Source organism: Galeopterus variegatus, unplaced genomic scaffold (genome assembly GCF_000696425.1).
Source record: "Galeopterus variegatus unplaced genomic scaffold, G_variegatus-3.0.2 Scaffold954, whole genome shotgun sequence".
NCBI lineage: Eukaryota > Metazoa > Chordata > Mammalia > Dermoptera > Cynocephalidae > Galeopterus > Galeopterus variegatus.
Window position 1 is genome coordinate 327119 of NW_007727065.1, and position 17610 is coordinate 344728.

At 48.9% G+C, this 17610-nt stretch overlaps 1 protein-coding gene across 1 annotated transcript in view; it reads left to right on the forward strand.

The window, feature by feature from the left end:
• Window positions 1–17610, forward strand: part of LOC103591265 (staphylococcal nuclease domain-containing protein 1) — a 354022-nt gene that overhangs the window by 314398 nt on the left and 22014 nt on the right. The window lies entirely within an intron of this gene.

A 17610-nucleotide genomic window follows, 5' to 3' on the forward strand; every position in this document is an offset into this window, starting at 1 on the left:
AATGAGCTGTGCCTGGAATGCCAGTCTTGTATCCCACCCTACTTCTGTGCTCCGAAAATCATTCCCCCTGGGATTTCAATGTTACATTGATGGGTTCCCTGGGGCAGAAGAATTATAGGTAAGAAAAGTATGTGAAGAGACCAGTTCCCAGCCCCTACCCTTTAGGAACTTCCAGTTTAGAACTAGTGCCTGCTGTATGGACAGCACAGGTCTAAAGCAGACAGAATTGACACATAATTATCTTAAATTGATTGGTATGAAATAGAGCACAAATCAAATGAATTTAATAAAAACTTTTGCAAATGTGTATTGAGTAGGGCATAGCCAGGTTAATAAGTGGGTTGCAGACAATTGGTGGGGAAAGGTCTCTCTGAGGGTCTTGTCGGAGAGGTAATTAAGGTGTTTTAAGACTTTAAGAATTGACTAGGACAAGTTTTGGCAAAGGTTCTATGTTTGTAAACCATTCAGGGCTGCAAGAAGCTCTGTCACCTCTGTGTCTTGGCAGTAAGCTAGCTACCTCCTTCTCTTTTTTTTTTTTTCTAAAAGCCTCTTTTATCCCATACAAGCCTGAACCTGAAACTTCAAGAAGCCCCTCTCTAGCCCCCAGCCACTCTAGCATGTCCACTTCCCAAGGCTGCTGGCTCTTCAATGCAGAGCTCTGCCCCCACCTCTGTGAGACTCTGTGCCAGCTGGTGCTCTCCCCTCTGCTCACTCTGCCCTCTGGGGGCTGACTGACTCTCAGGGGTCAAGGAAAAATGGTGCAGGAGGCCAGTCACTTTGGGAGGTGATATTTTCCCCCAACTGCCTGGAAGACTGACACACAAAATTGTTCAGAAGATTGAAGTAGAATGTCTGGGCAGTGGGGGAAGAGGTCAGCCCAGGAGCAAGAGGGTGATACGGGTGGTACATAGCAGCTGAGAGATGAGGTTTTTCTTAGGGAAGGGGAAAGGTGCTGCAAAACCCGCAGGCAGAGGATGGGGATTCTGGATGAATAGCAGGCCAGGGAGATGCCAGGGCTTTAGATGGCTCCTTTTTCTGCTGGTCCTCAAAGGGCCTTGCAGACTAGGGAAGGATTCCCTGGTATTGCCTCCTGGGGGGTGCACTTGCTGGAATCAATCCCTTGCTTGGGCCCCATGCTGCTCTACTTCAGCAAGCTGAGCCGTCCCCTACCCTAGGCCTGTGGATGCAGTCGTCAAAGTTCTATTGCCTACACACTAGAGCTGCTCTGCAATAAAAGAAAATAAAACAAGGTAATGGGAATGGCTGGTGCAGGGGGCGGGCCCCCGGAGTGCTGGGCCTGCTGCTTGCCGGTCTTCCCAACACCACTGATCACCGTTAAGGCTGTCAGCAAGTCATCTATGGTCCCCTGGGCCTCCTTTCTGGGGCTGAGTGAATGACCCGCACTGTGGTCAGATGGAGCAGCAGCCACAGCATGTACACGGGCATGCTTGTTCAGAGCTCCATCGACCACAGGCCTTGGTGCCTTCTCCAGGGGACAACCCTCCAGTGCTAGGAAAGCAGGGAACAGAGTGGGAGGCAAACCAGAGTTGGGAGGAAAGGAGACCTGCTCAGAGGTGGCAGAAGAACAGAGGTCAGTGTTCCTTAAAGAGAACCTCAGCTGTACTGTATCTGTGGTAAGTGCTGGTAACACAGAAGAGGTAGAGTCTGGAAATGCCCAAAGGGAAGTGGAAGGAGGCACAGGCACCTGGCTGACTGTCCTACCAAGGTCCCCACCTCACACATACATTTTTCTGCACTGCAGATATTTATGCCTTGCACGGAGGTTGGCATTAGCAATGGTTCAAAGTCTCCAATAATTTTCATTTTGTCATGCAGCATGTCTGGCCCTTTGACCAAAGAGCTTTTAAATTCCTCCTCCCTGGCCCTCTTTCTCCTCTCCCTCTGCCTCCCTCCTCCATCCCCAGGTTTGATCCAGACTTGTTGATGAGCCTCAGCTTTTCCCCTACAAATAAGGCACTAAATCTTGCCTGCCTGCCTTGCGACCCACCATCATTTCCCAAGCTCACCTACACCCAGGAATGCTTAATTTAAAACTTCTGCTGCCTCTCAGCAGTTTGTAATTCTGAGGCTGATCTCAACAGAAGAAACAAAATGGGCTGATGAATGTACTTAGGAAGGTGAGGAGAAAACCATACACGACATCTCTGTGATGTGGGGAAAGTCTTTCTTAACCATTTATTTAGTTTAGTAGGATGGATATCTGCCTGATCTATTGGCCTGCAGGATGGTTATGAGTTTTAAATTTCCTCATCTCCATGGCAATAAATTCTCTGGGCTTTTCACTTACAAACTTAGTTTTTTTCAACTGGAGAAGCCAGAAAGATTTGTTTTGGTCAAAGGATAAAGAAGGCAGATCCACTCAGGGTTGGGAGGCAGGAAGGTGTGCCAGGTGTTGCTCCTCCTTTAGCTTTACCTTCTCCACAGCCTGTGCTCCTCCCCAGCTCTATGGGACCACTGTTTTCCTTGTCATCTCAGCATGGCTGATGTTCCCAGCACAGGGCTCTAAAGGAGTCCCTGTGGCTTCAGAGGTTAGAGCCCCTATCTGGGTATCTGCTGTAGCATTGCTCTGCAGAGTAAGGGCAACAAGGGAGGAGCAAAATGGGAGCCACTGGAACCTACTGGCCCTGTGGCAAGAGGATGCCCTAGCCTGACCACCTCCCTATGCTGGCCCAAGAAGAGGAGGTTGCAGCTGGTGGCTCCCAGGCAGTCAGAGAGGTGGTGATGAGTTCCTGGGCTGGGCCCACACTGAGCAACCAAGAGAAAATAGATGCAGTGAGTCCCAGAGGGTAATGAGCCCAGAACACTACTAACGAGTTCTCAGCATGGGATCATTGGGGAAAAGAGTTCAGGTGAATCTGTGCTGAAGGGAATCGCAGCTTTCTTAATGACTTTTTCTCCTGATACTGACATATCACCCCTCAACCCAACAGCAGAGCCGCCAGGGCCAGCGGAAAGACAGATGCCTCTCCCCAGGTCTACTTCCTGGCCTTTTTCAGCATGCCTTTATCCCCCACTCCCTAGGCCAGAACCTCTACCTCTGCTGCTTCAGAAAACTTAGGCATGTGGGAGTGAGATTCTTCTAGACATCAGCAGAAATCATTCTGCCTGCTGGTTAGTGGCAGGAGCCAGGCTCTGCAGTTAGGGAGGATCGAGTTCAGATTCTGGCCTCTCCAATTATGAAATGACCTTAGGGAAGTTCTTTAACTACTCTGAGCCTCCATTTCCTTATCAGTAAAATGGGACTAAAAACAGCCACTTCACAAAATGGTCGTAAGGATTGGAACAGACAGTGTGTATGTCTGTGTACCTAATTCAGTGTGTGGCACACAAAGGGCACTCACTAAATGCTTATTCCCTTCCTTCTTCCCTGAAAGAAGGAGATACTGGTCTTCCCTTCAGATGTGGAATTGGACAACTACAGGGCCTTCTTGCCTAGAGCATTTATGATCCACCCCCTGCCAAGCCTGGCTCTTGGACATAACCTGTGTTTGGCGTAGTAGCTGGAAGGGTACAGCCATAATAAGCAGTCCTTTGCCCCAGATACTATATGCCAGGGACTGTGTTTGGATCAGTAATAAAAAGGGGTCTTTTTTCTCTAAGATGATCTTCCTTTTGTATTCTTTGAATCAAATACTCTTAAAAGCAAAGACATGTCAATAGAAAAGTGCCAGTGTTGGCATCTGTATATCCTTTTCATTCGATTCATTTAACAACCATGTATTGACCTTCTCCTGTTGGAACCCCTCAGGCACCATGCTAGGAGTTGGGACCACAAAGTCAAAGCTGTATTCTGCCATCAAGGAGTTGGCAGGTTCATGAGCTCATCAGCAGTCAGAATACAGGTTGGTATTCGCTTGTGGTGCACAACTAGAGATTGAGAAAGATTTCCTGGAGGAAGTACTGCTTAGGCTGAGTCTGTGAGGGTGAGTAGGCATCAGCCCAGCCAAGGGGAGAGGAAGGGCGTGCATTCCAGAGAAAGATATTCATGTGGCAATTAGAAGTTTAATTCAGTTGCTGGCGATATAGACCAAAACAGCATTTGCTTAAACAAGATTAAAGTTTACTCTTTCTCATCAAAGAAGTCCAGAAGTAGGCAGTCCAGAAGTGGTACAGTGACTCCCAGTGTCAGTGGGGATCCATGCCCCTTACTTCTTCTGCTCAGCTCTTCTTAGCACATGGCTTCCATTCTCGAGGTCCGTGGTACCTGTGGAGCTCCAGCCATTCACATCTTCCTTCCGGTCAGGAAGCCAAAAGACAGGTAGAGACGCAAAGATGGCGATTGCTTTCCTAGAAATCCTACCCCCAAATTGCTGCTAAATCTCACTGATGTGACCAGTGAGAGAGGAGACTAGGACATGTAGTCTTTCATCCGGCCACACTGATGCCTAGAATAAAATGAATAGAAAAAGGAGAGTATGGATATTGGAAGATCTCTACCACAAATAGCATGTCCAAAGGCACAGAGATGTGAAACTTCAGCATAGGCAATGCAGAGTTCAGTCGGCTCAGATCAGAGTCCATGTAGCATAGTGGAAGCAAGATTAGAGAAGTAAATCCACACCTTCCTCTACCTGCTGGCCCGGGTAAGTGGTACAGTGGCCAGTGCTCGGGCAGGACTAGACAGGCAGCGTTAGCCCAGGCACTGGTCCCTCAGCCTGGCTCTCAGGCCAGGACTCAACACCTCTAGTTCGTACCCTCCCGTCTCTCAAAGGAAAGCTCCCTGTGGTTCTAGAAGTTGCATAGGCCTGACTGCCTGCCAAGGCTTAGCAGCAAGCAAACTGGGCTGTATATTGGCCAAAGACCTGTCATTTTCCCCCTGGAGAACCACAGAGCTTGGTCAGTCTGAGTGACCTAAGTACATTCAAAATATGTTTCTTTTCTCACTACATGTGTTTAACCCGGTCAGATGAGCCAACATTTATCGAGTGCTTATTGTGTGTTCTACATTGTTCTGAAAGCTTTATGTATATGAACTCATTTAAATCTTATGAGGGAGGTATTCAGTTTTATTACTTCCATGTTACAGCTTGAAGAAAGTGAAGCACAGAGACTTAAAATAACTCGCCCAGGGTTACTAAATGACAGAGACCGCATTTGAACCCATGTAGTCTGGCTCCAGAGCTCTCACTGATAACCTGTGCATTTCTGCCAATGGATATGATCCTCAAATCAGGAGGAAAATGTTGGGAACTGAAGCAGAAGGGTGAAGTTAGGACTAGGCACAAAGCAGTTTGCTTGTCTTTTATGCAGGAGAGGAGTGAAAATTCACCCTAATCAACCAAGCCTGCTAAAGACTGGGCCTCAGATTTTTTCTTCTCTTTCTGACTCCTTTGATTTCTCCTGTATTCACTCCATCTCTAGGTCATTGTGGTCCATTAACAAGCTACCACCGTGCATTTTCATTTCCTGCCATTTCTTTCTCCCAACCATCATGATTGTAACAGGGTTTTTGCGCATCTTGTTCAGGTGCCTATCCTTCCTGCCTTCCTAAGAATGTAAAGAATCCAGCCCCTGATTCATCCATCCCAGATCTGCATCAGAAGGGGGTTGGGCTCTGACTGGCCCCTCAAGCTTTTCTTCTGAGCTGCTTGCACCTCCTTCTGACCTCCCTCTCTTGCACCCTAACATCCGCTTGCACCTCCACTGACCTCAGCTTTGCTTTCTGTCCTGCCATTCTACAATTGTTCCTTCTCCTACCCAGCCAATGTGACCCAAGTCATCCCTTATACTAGAAGGTATTTGCCTTTCTCCCCACCTAGGATATCTGGCCCATCCTTGACGGTCTGGCCTCTTGCTAAAGAGTTTCTCGACTTTACAGCCTTTAGAGCTGGCTGTCTTCTTTGAATCCTTCTAGTACTTCTGCCTGTTCCACTCAGTGGCCATGTGTTTTACATGGCCTTTTGTCACTAATTGACATGATGTAGCTTCATCTTGTCTTTTCAATGAAATCTTAGGCTCTTTGAAGACAGAAGGTTTTTTTCTCCTTTTAGATCTACTACAGTGCCTAATACAATGCTTTTCTACTTAGTAGATGCCAGATAACTATTTCTTGGTTAGTTGATTACAATGAGTCCTAGGTCTCTTTACATACTCTTAATGATTTTTATATATTTCAGTTCCCTCAGCATTTGTCTTCCCATTTTGAAGAATCCTAATCAGTTTTAGATGTTCTCATCTCTTTAATGAGCTCAACTGGGCATCCCTAGTCCTTCTCCAGCCCTGCTGTATCTTTCTGGAGATGCCACAGTGAACCACAGTAATATTCCTTTGCAGTGTACATTGTACTCTGTTATATCTTTAACCTGCATTTTCCACTGTTCGCCTGGCCTTGGAAGCTGTCTTTGTTAGGAAAGCTTTAACAGCAACCAGGACTATAGCCACATGGAAGGTGTGCCCAGAAACAAAAGAGTCCTGCCAAGCACAGTCTCCCCCAGGAGTCCAGGATCCTCCTCCATCAAGTACCTTCCAGCACTGCCTGAAATCCTGCTGCACATGCCTAGGCTGTGGGGATTGAGGGTGGGTTTGAAAGAAACAGGAAAACAGCCTCATTTAGAAGGCATAACATGTAAAAGGTAGTAGACTAACAAGAGCAAGTTGATATAGGACAGAACATGAGCACTAAGATGGAGTTATTTGTTAGGAAGAATGAATCAGGGAAGGCTTCCTAGAAGACAAAAGTGGTAAGGGTTGCCCCTTGCAAACAGCTGCGTGTATTTTCATTTTGCACTCCTGGGCAACACCTTCCATTGCCTTAGCACTCCTTTGCTGGCAAGAGGACAGTTCTCTCTCTGCGTGGTCTCTGCCTCCTACCTTGGCAATGCAGGTGCTGCTGCTTGTCTGGCCTTTACAGCCGTGATGGAGGTTCATAGCATCAGGGACTGGCAGGGCTACAGGAGGTGGGTGGACAGCTTTTGCAGTAAGCAAATCAGATGAGCCAGAGTAGAGGGTCCTTGAAGGAGAATCAGAGGAGATGAGGTTGGTGAGATGGGAGCATGAGCACCATCTAATAATCTTTCTCTTGAAGAAGATAAAGGATGCTGACAGTCTCCTCTTAGTCCTTTATTTTCTGTCCACAGTGTCTCTGTGAGCAGCTGCTTAAGATATAGGATGGGGCTGACCTTGCCCTTCCCAGTTGCTGCTCCTGACCTTCCCACTCTGCATTTTCCTGCCCACTGGCTACAGGCTACAGCTCAGGAGCAGCGGACAATTAAGAAACACCTCCAGATAGCATTAAAAGAAAATTGCTTAAATGGTATTTACACTGAGTGGCAGGGTGGTGGCAGGAGTCTTAAATATTTTTCTGAGGGTACTGTGGCAGGAAGTCCATGGTGGGAGAGGCTGCATTGACAACAGTAGCTGCATCCAAGTGTCCTCTATCAGAAGAGGCAGCTAGGCTTATGCAAGGGTCAGGTCACTGTTCTTCCTCCAAAGTCAAAGGGATTCTCTTTTTAAACTTAGTGGTAACTTCTGAGAAATTTTAACCAGCAATACGGAGCATTTTCATTTCCTCTCTTCATTTCAGAATATGCCTAGCTTGGTGGTAGCGCTACCCATGTGGAGGGGAGAGCAGGTATTGGTGGCAATCCACTTAGCACAACAAAATAGGGAGGTGGGGCAGGGCAAATGAGGCCACCCCGCCCCATTTGAGGGAATACAGGATATCGCTCCCTGCCTGAGAACACAGCAAAATCAGCCTGGGCAAATAGTAGGGTTGAGGGGCCGTTTGCTGGCTCCTAGGACCTCGTTATGCTGAATTGTGTTGGGGGCATTTGGTTGAGATGAGAGAGAGAGAAATAATGGAGATTAATGGGACCCTGGCTTCTGTCAAGAAGACAGGCAGAGAGTCACATCACAACCAAGCTGCTGACCCATGCTGCATACTGTTCTTTCCTGTCATTAATATTTCTCCCTATCTTGCCTCTGATCTCACTGCAGTGGCTTTGAGAAATTTCAGGTGCTGATCACAAGGCCCAAAAGAGCATCAAGAGCCTCTGCCATGGGCAGTGGGTAAAGTGGAGGAAGAAGGAATGTAGTCCCAGCATGGAGAAGCACTGAGGTCAAAACACCCAGGCTGGCCCATGCTCTTGCTCTTAGCCTTTCTCTGGGCAAGGGCTGCTGGGGCCTCTGCAGAATGAAGAGGGGCAACTGGTGGGGCCAGGCTACTGATTGTAACCCAGAAGTCTCCAGGTGCAAACTCCAGCCCTGCACTAGGAGTTTGGGAGGGTTTATGCCATGGTAGAGCTCCACTCTGAGAGTGTAAGCGATGCCATATTTTAATTGTCATTAGTGATAAAACATCAGTAGTGAGGAAGCCCAACCTCAACACACAGAAGAGGGCAGGGGCCAGGGTTACTAACCAGGCTGATCTGGCCTCTGGCATGCTGCATTTATCCTAATCTCATGTGTACATGCTCAAACCTTATAATGAGTGGTTTTTCCCCACAGGCTTTTCTTTGCATTACTGAGAGGCCACAGAGATCCCAGGCCCTCCGTGTCAGACATAGCAAGAATCCAGTTGACCTGTGCACAACAGGGTGAATGCAGAACAGCCCTCTAGCATTGGCGCTGCTTGAGTTCAAAGACCAGTCTTGGGTTCAGCATCATCTTAAAGGATGTTTCGTTTTCCTGTCTATGTTAGAATAGGTTTGAAACAGTTTGAGAATGTGCATCAGACATGGGCAGAGTCCCCCCAAATGGCCAGATCTCTCTACTGAACCTAAGAGCAGCTCCTTAGTGGGGTGAGAGGAGAGGCCTGGACTCTTTCTCTGTGTCCTGTCCAGGGGTGTAGGTTAACAGGACTGCTACCAGCCTGCAATAATGCTTTTATGCGAATCAGGAAAGGGTGATTGCCCTGGGCCGTCGTGGGCAGCATACATGGTGCACAGCATGGCGAGGAAAGCAGGCCTGCGCCAGGCCCCCTGCTTGGCACATAGAGCAGGATGGATTCCAGGAAGAATAGGGGTGAGTACAGGGGCAGGGGTACAGCTACAGAGGGGATGAAACCTTCTTAGTCAGCCTGATGATAAGGAAGGCATGAGGAAGAGAGGAAAGCGGAAGGGGCAGAGGCACAGTGACACCCTCTCAGTGCTGCACCCTCTCAGTGCCATCAGCTGTGCCTTCCATGCAGCTGATCTGACTTTAGTCAGGGAGGGTTGGGCATTCCGTGTGTTTGTGTTGAAACCATTTGCCGTTTCTTATCTTCAGCGTAATGAAACAAGTAAATTGCCTGTCCCTAGCTACAAGTATAGAATTTTTGTCTGTTTATATTTTTCTCTCTGGTGCCTTTTTCTGGCCAACAAGAGGAATTGGTGTCTGTGTCCCTTTTGCCAAGAAATCAGGTGATGCTAAAATAGGAAAAGGATAAATTAATAACTAAATGAGAAGAAAGAGCCCCATGGCCCTTTTCCCCCTGCATAGGATACTCCCGCCCTGTCCTCACATGTTTGAAGTGGCTTCCATGGCCAAAGCCCAGTTTTCAGACCTCTGAAGTGACTGACTGCAGGGTCGGTTGGCTTTCCAATCTAAGCCCCCAGTTCCTCCAAAACCAATAGCGATTGCTTTTCCTCCAAGGTTTCCATGTTCTCCTAGAGGGCCTGTAGCCTGACCAGCACCATCTAACCCCTTGCTTGGAGGATTCCACACTAAATGGTGGTCTGGGATCCAGGGGTCCAGGCTTCATGGCATCTCTGGCCTCACCCCAGCCTCTGCTCAATCTTGTTAGCTCTTGTTCTGTCCTCACAGCTCTTCCTTTAGTTGTCTCATGCCTGCTGTTACTCTTCACCCCTTCCTTGGTGAGGGATTGGTGGCCAGGGTGTGGTGGGTGTGTAGGAGACCAGAGGGAGGCATACACAGCTGCTGCCGGCACTTATGCATGGATAAATAGAGGAATCCATCCTTGCTCCAGATATATTCAGTACAAGCAAAGCCAAGTGCGAAGCAGCCCCTTCTGCTCATGATGTCTGGGCTGCTTCTGAGTCATCAGTGCTGGCTGCACTGACTGAAGCCAGTTTCTGCCCCACAGGGCTCCTACAAGCAGGCCGGGGGTGGCAGGGTCAACTGTGGGACAGCCCTCTCACTGCAGAGGGCTTCTCGGAACAGGCCTTCTCTAGTCAGTTTGCCCAAAGGCAATATTCTGTCCCGGGAACATTCCTTCTCTCTGTTCTCTGCTGGTGATCTGAAGAAGCTAGGATCTTTTACCCTTCATCATCTATTTATTGAATGCCCACCAGGTGCCATTAGTAAATGTCCATTTTAATACCATATTGGTGATTTTTAAAAATTGCTGTGGGAAAAAGCCCTACCTAAGTAAATAATAGAATAGTTCAAGTGAAATCCCATTTGTGCAGAATCTTAACAGGTGGGTTGGGTAGGAGTATGCAGGTGAAGTAGTAGGAAAGAGCATTCCAGCTAAAGGAAGAGCATGTGCCACAGCCCAGAACAGTGCAGCACATGTGTGGAGCCAGTGGTTGTGTGGCATAAATAGAACAGGACAGTGAGAGCCAGAGTGGCAGCTATGGAGACCAGGAAGAGCCCAGTTCTGAGGATCTCATGTTCTTTTGTGCAGAGGAATTTGAACTTTAGCAAAGAACAAGGACAGGATTTCAGCAGAACAGTGAAATGATCTGATTTGAATGTTTTTGGAAAGTAACATTTACTGCGCACTTAATATATACCAGACTCTTCTTAAGTGTTTAACCTGACTCAGTTCTTTTACTCTTCACCGAAGCCCTTTGACGTAGGTGCCATTCATTATTATGTCCATTTGACAAATAGGTTAACCTAAATCTAGGAGGTTAAATAACTTGCTCAAGGTCACACAGCTAGTAAGTAGTAGAGTAAGATTTGAACCAGGTAGTCTGGCTCCAGAACCTGCCTCTAACCATCGTGCTTCACTGCCTATGATAAGCCACACTACAGGATTGTGGAGGGGCTGTTAGAAAGAGGCAAGTATGATGGCAGGGACTATTACCCAAAGATAGGACCTGAACTTGGGAGTGGCAGTAGGATAAAGAAGAGGGGACGAGTCCGAGGGGCATTCCTGAAGTAGAATCAGTGTGAGCTGGAGGATCCCAGGACTTTCCTATGCTTCTCATGCTACCACCTGGGATATGAAGTGCAGGAGGAAGAGCAGGTTTCACAGTGAAGGCAAGAGATTCAGGACTGGACTCATTACTCACTCATTTACCAGGCGGAGGTGAGTTGTGAAGAGAGGTCTGGACTGGTGGCAGAAGTTGTGGTGTCCTGTAACTCAGAGTGGTGGGATATGCGGACTATCTACAGCTTAAAATGGCCCTTGGGAAATGTTATTCAAGGTCCATGTTGTTGGGGAGGAATTCACAACTGAGAGTAAGAAAGAGCAAGGAGAAAAAGGCAAGAGTGGGAATTACAGAGACCTAAAAAAAGAAAGTTTCAAATAGGATAGGAGGAGCTTATCTTTGCCAGATCATTTGAAAGGTCAAAAATGATGAAATCATAAGAAATTATTAAAGTGGTAATTAAGAAGTCTTGATGACCTTTGAAGTACTATGTGGGAAGCAGCTGCACTGGATGGAGGAGTGAAATGAAAAGGGGCTGGGCAAGTGCCGGATGCTCTTTGGGTAAGGAGGTGGGCTTGATGGGATGTGAGGTCAAAGCAAGGTTTTCTGAGATGGGCAAGATGTTTGGAGGTGAAGAAGTTGATGCTGGTGGAAAAGGAAACCAAAAAGGTGATGAGAGAAGACAACTGATAGAACTGGGGAAGCAGATGAACATGTGACCTAGAGCCAGATTAATTTTCTTTTTCTCCAAGATAGATGGAAGGGAAAGAAGTAATCACACATGCCACCTAAGAGCTTTTAAATGGCAAAAATTAAAAACCCATAGAACCCACATTGGTTCAGGTAAAGGAGCCTGAGGGTTGAGGTCAGCAAGGCAGAGTGCACAGGGCAGAGTACACTGGTCCCCAGAGTAGGCCTGGGGTCAGTTATACAGGAACAGGCATAGGGTCAGTTAAACAAGCAAAGGGGAACTGGCATTTGAACTTGACCCAATTGGAGAACATTTGGTTGCTTTCAGACGAGGTCAGAGATTTAATAACCTCGTGTGGTTACTGCATAGGTCATATACACACTGATTCCCCCTGACAAAAGAGGCCAGCTGTCTTTTCACCCCCAGCTTCATCCCTTCAGGGCTCACATACAGCCCTGAAGCCAGAAGGGTACTCTGTCTGGGTTCAGGAGATCGCCACTGTGGCTGACTCCGCAGGCACCTGATGGAAAGCCATCTTCGCTCTTCTTTTTGGCTAGAACTTCTCTTCTCCATAACAGCCAAGGAGTGTGAGGAGGAGCTGGGCCATTCAGGTGTGCTGCTTTCAGAAGGCATTCCAAAGTCTGCTTGAGACTCAGGAAACCTTTGGGAAAGGACTCCAACAGTGGTGCCCTAGGGGCAGAACAAGGGCCCCCCATTCGGCCACATTTCCTGCAAAAACCACAGGGAAGAGAGAGTTAAATCTCCCTCTAGCCTCTAGCCTGGGGTTTTCCTTAGGAAGATGAACAGCCTGCTTTCCTTATTGTCTGCACCAAAGGAACAGATTGCGTCAGTTTGTAAACTGTGTTACCGCTTGCAAAGGCCTGAAGTCAGCGGGTTTGCATTTCCCGGCAGACTTATGTGATGCCGATCGCCTTGGTTGCTGCCTCTCTGCCTCAGGCAGGACCAGAAGCTGCCCTCCTACCCCCTACTATCATCCCACCTCTCATCCCCGAGGTAGGGAAAAGGCATTCAAGGAGAGAGAAAACCGCCCAGAGCTTCTAGCCGTCTTGCTCACTGCACAGGCCTTCCCTCTATTTCCAGGAGCTTCTTGGCCCCTCTTGCCAGTGTGCTGACCAGGCCTGACTTCCAGGCATTCCTAGGGTTCTGGCTTGGGCCAGTGCTCGGGTGTCAGAAAAGAGGTTTTCCGGAAAAGCATTCCGCTCTGTGGGTTGGGCTTGAAAGAGTCATCTGGTCTGGAGGTGATGGGGGATTAAGAGCAGAGGCGCTGGTGGGGATCAGAGCCACACTGCTCCAGTAGCGCAGAAGATCTGTACTGCTGCCTGCCGCTAGCCTGCCCACTCCCCACCAGCGCTGACAGTAATGAGACCCAGGAGGCATCTCACAGGCACTGCCTCTCGGCTCCCGGAGCATTGCATTATTAATTGCTCTGTGTTAATGTTCATCGTCTCTGAAAGAAGTCGGTTTGACTGTGTGTGGCCAGCAGTGGAGAGGATGAGTTGGCTGTGTTAAACTGCTGCTATATTAAGTGACGTGTCTCCTCAAGTTCACAGGTCTGGCTGTGGTGGCGTGGCTGCCTGTGCGTGGCAGGAGAGGCCTTCTGCGCTCTGGTTGCTCTGGATGCCTACTCACTTTGCCACAGACAGCTGTGGGCAGGGTGCACAGGGGAAGAGGCTGGAGTGCCTCGGACCCCGTGTTACTATTTGGTTCCTCTCTCTCTCCCTTTCCTGCCTTCCTTATGGGACTTGAGATCGGGGCTTCCCACTTGCCCTTCTCTCCTGTGACTCATCGCTTTCCTCCTCCCTCATCAGCTCCCAGCCACAGTCTCCCACTCATGGTACTCCACCAGCTGTCCCTCGCCCCACCTCTAACCTCAGAAAATTCAGAGCAGGGAGAACCTTAGAAACTTGGTTCAGCTCTCATTTTACAGATAAAACTGAGCCCAAAGGAGGGTGTGACACACCCAGCCCTTAAGAAGTAAGCTTGGTACCTGGATCTCAATTCAGTCGAAGTCTTTTATTTGCTCCTCAATGCTTTCTCCGCTTCCAGGCCTCTTGCTGTGCTTGTTGCTGATGGCTTTGGGAGCATTGAACACAGAAATATGGCCAGCCAGCATGTGGAAAGCATGAGGACTTCTGCCTCTGAAGCCTGTCACCGGGGCCTCTGAGATCACCTCCCCCGGGTGACCCTGAGCACTTCTGCCCTGCCATCTGGAGGAATTTGCAGCCAGCACCCACTTTGTGCAGGAAGTTTTCCTTTCCAGATGCCCCAGGGCGGAGGTGTCCTGTGCTGCTGCTCTTCCCTACCAGCATAGGCCTGCCTGCCTGAGGCGGCCACCTCCCTTGGGGAGGAAGCACCCCCTCTCAGGGCTGTTTTCCTGGCCTCCCAACCCTGGCCCTGGCTGAGGCTCAGTAATTTCCTGTGCTGCCTCAGGCACTGTGCATAGTGCAATGCCAGTGCACTTGGGGGAAATAGCATCTCTCCTCCTTGCTCCTGGCAGATAGAAAGGGAAATGCTCATTTTCCTGTGGGGCCTCCCTGCCCTCCGCCACTGCTGGTAAATCCCCTGTGCAGAATATCTCCTTTGGCTGCCCTGAGTCATCACATGGAACATGCATCCCCCACTGTCTTTCCTATTCTACATTTTTTAATTCTTTTGCCCTCAGTGCCCCTGGCTGCCTTATTTAAGCTAGCCTTCAGTGGAGGCAGCCTCCAGCTCTCTTCTCCCTCACCCTCATTTCACCATGACCTGGAGAAGGCTTCAGGAGGGGGATCTATGTCTCTAGCATCACCCCTTACTTAGAGCCACCAGCCATCCGGCTTGGCTTTGTGGACCAGGAAATTTAGGACAGACACCCCAAATGAACCCCCAGGGTAGTCAGAATTTCCTCTGTGGTTTGATAGCTGAGCTCTTAAATAATCTCCCGAAGATTTCAGAATCTGAAGGCTAATTGGGTGGGAAGGGCCAGGAGAAGTTGAGAGAGCATGTTAACATTTCTAAAACCATCAGCCCTTGCCTGGCTTCCACTCTGCCTTCCTCCATACACCCCACAGCAGAGCCCTAGTGCCTCCCCTGCATGACACCCCAGGCAGAGAAGGTGCCTCACTGCTTAGAGAATGACTCAGTCCCCAATGCCTGTGGGATTGAAGTAGTTCCTGTTTTAAGGAGCTGGACAGACTCCAAACAAGGGGGAGAAGGGGAGCAATTTGGGGGTGGAGACAGGGACTGAGTATGTATTTCTGTAGGCCACAGCACTGAGGGTGCTTTGAAAGGGGCTATAGGAAATGAGACAAATTCCCAGTCACCACCTTCCTCCCTCTTTGCTCCCAGCCATGGGGTTGGGGGTTGCTCCAGTCCTCTTCTTTCCTCCTCCCACTTCTCCCCTTCTTCACCCACCCTCCTCTGGGAAGGGTGATTCTACAGCCCGGCTGGGTGGGCACTGAGGTGTGTGTATTGCCTGGGCGTGAGGAGCTCTTCCTCAGTAATTAGGAGACATGCAAATTAACAGCCTGTGCCATTTGTATTAATTTGGTAAATAAGCCAGAACAATTTCATTAGTGGCATATTAATGTGCTTGGGAGCAGGAGGACGCATCCCACTGTGAGGCAGCAGGGCCCACAGACGGCCATGTCCAGCGTGACTAGCCACTCTCCCACTGGGTGTGGCTGGCTGGCCGCACCCACCCCTTTGGCCCTGTGGTGGGGAAAGACCCCCCCCCCCACTCTGATCAGACACCGAGCAGAAAGTCATCTGTCTGTTCACAGTGGGCTTGGGGACAGTCACGCACCTGAGCTCTTTCTGTCAACCCCCACTTGCCTTACTTCCATTCTTGTGTTTTGTGTGAGGACCCCAGGGTGTAAGAAGCCCAAAGCTTTTTGGTGGGGGGGGGGTGAAGGGGCTCATTAAGCAGGGATTGGTCATTTCAGGACAGCTGCTGGATGTAACCATCACAGAGATGCAGGAGCAGCCAGTGAGCCGTTGGCATTTGTCGAGAGAAGAGGAAGCAGTCACATTATCCCATTGAATGCAGAGGACCCTTTCCTCATTCTACAGTTAAGGAAATAGGTCATTGTGACCTGCCCAAAAATTCACAGCAGAGCTAGGAGTTGGACTCCAGTCTATTTGACTCCAAATCCATGCTCTTTCTACCACCGGATTGCCCAGCTCTGGAGACGACTCAGAAAACAGAACAAGCTTCCCCCCTCCCCACCCCCAACCTCCCCATGGAGCTGACAGTTTAGTTGGAAAATGGAGACATTTGGAAATGAAAGAACTGCCCCTAATTAATTGATGATGATGATCATGATGAAGCAATTACATGCCAAGCACTCTTCTAAATGCTTAACATATTTATATTAGCTCATTTAATCATCGTAGCAAATCCTTTGAGATAGGTACTGTAACAATCCCAGTTTCACAGCAGAGTAGACAGGCACAGAGAAGTTAAGTCACTCTCCAGAGTTTCTGCAGGTGGTAGGTAGATTTGAACTCAGAGTCCACACTCTTAACCTCCATACTGTACACTGCCCCCTGCATGCCAAAGGGAGAGAGCCCCTAGGCATTCAGAGGATGACTCGCTGTAGGTGGGGATTAGGGGCCTTCACAGAGAAAGTGCCATTGAAGCTGGGAAGAGCTCAGCTCATGAGGACTAGTGTAGCCCAGGTGTTCAGCAACCACAAAATACACACCCACACTGCCAGCATCAAGAGCAGAGAGCAGGAGATGCTAGCAGACCAGCAGCACCACAGTGTCCTTCAACACCTGAAGATCACAGCTGGCCTTCAGGCACCTAGGCTGCCCACTTCTGTCTTAGTGTGGCACCACCCACCCCATCTCATAGTCTCTCAGGAGGTCCTCCCCTTCCCCAGAGCCATGTGTCTTCCTAGGTCTCAGCTTTAGCATGTGCCCAAAGCAGAGGGGAATAAAAAGAAGAGCCACTGTCTGTCCCTTGCTGACACCACTTGTGTACATGCATACACATACTCTGTGGTCCCCTCAAGGCCATATCCACCCACATGCATACACAACAAATGCTCATACACATACGAAGCCCATTCTCAGCCCTTCTGGCAGCCCATGGTGGTCACCCAAGGCCTGAACTCCCTGATGTCGCCTGCCATTGGAGGAGGCCTCCCACAGAAGCTATTGAGTCCAGAACACTTCCTGAAACACTCCAAGATGCAGAAGAGATAAGAAGCTATATTATAGATAGAACACTTTACACAACACTCCATCAGTGTTATCTCACTTAATGCTAGCAACAGCCAGTTGACAAGAAGAGGTTTCTGGTATGTTTGACAGGAATGAGCCTCTCCTACCTCCTGTCTTCAGTTTGAGGCCACTTGTGGGAAATAGCTCTCTCTAACTCTATGTAGAGAATCCTCATTTGCAAATTATATATTTGCATAATCACCTCCTCACCAAGATTTGTTTGTAACCCCCAGTCAATACTCGTGCTTTTGCAATCGTTTATGAACATGTACAGAACAGCAGAAAATTTGAGTCACCTGGTGAGCTTAAATTTGAGCTTAAAGCTTGTCGCCTTGTTCAATCTTAGGTTGAACAAGGGAACACTCTGTCTTCTGTTTCAGCTCTCATAATGTAAAAAAGTGTCCTTTTCACAGTCTATTTAGTACCATGTTTCTTGCATTCTTTGTGCTTTTTCTTGGTGATCTCGCAGTTCGAAACAATCCCCAAGCATAGTGCTGGAGCACTGTGTGGTAATCCCAAGCTCTAGAAAGCCGGGATGTTTCCTGTGGAAAAAAATGTGTATTAGAAAAGCTTCGGGCCGGCCCGGTGGCGCACTGGATAGTGCACCGCTTGGGAAGCGCGGCAGCGCTCCCG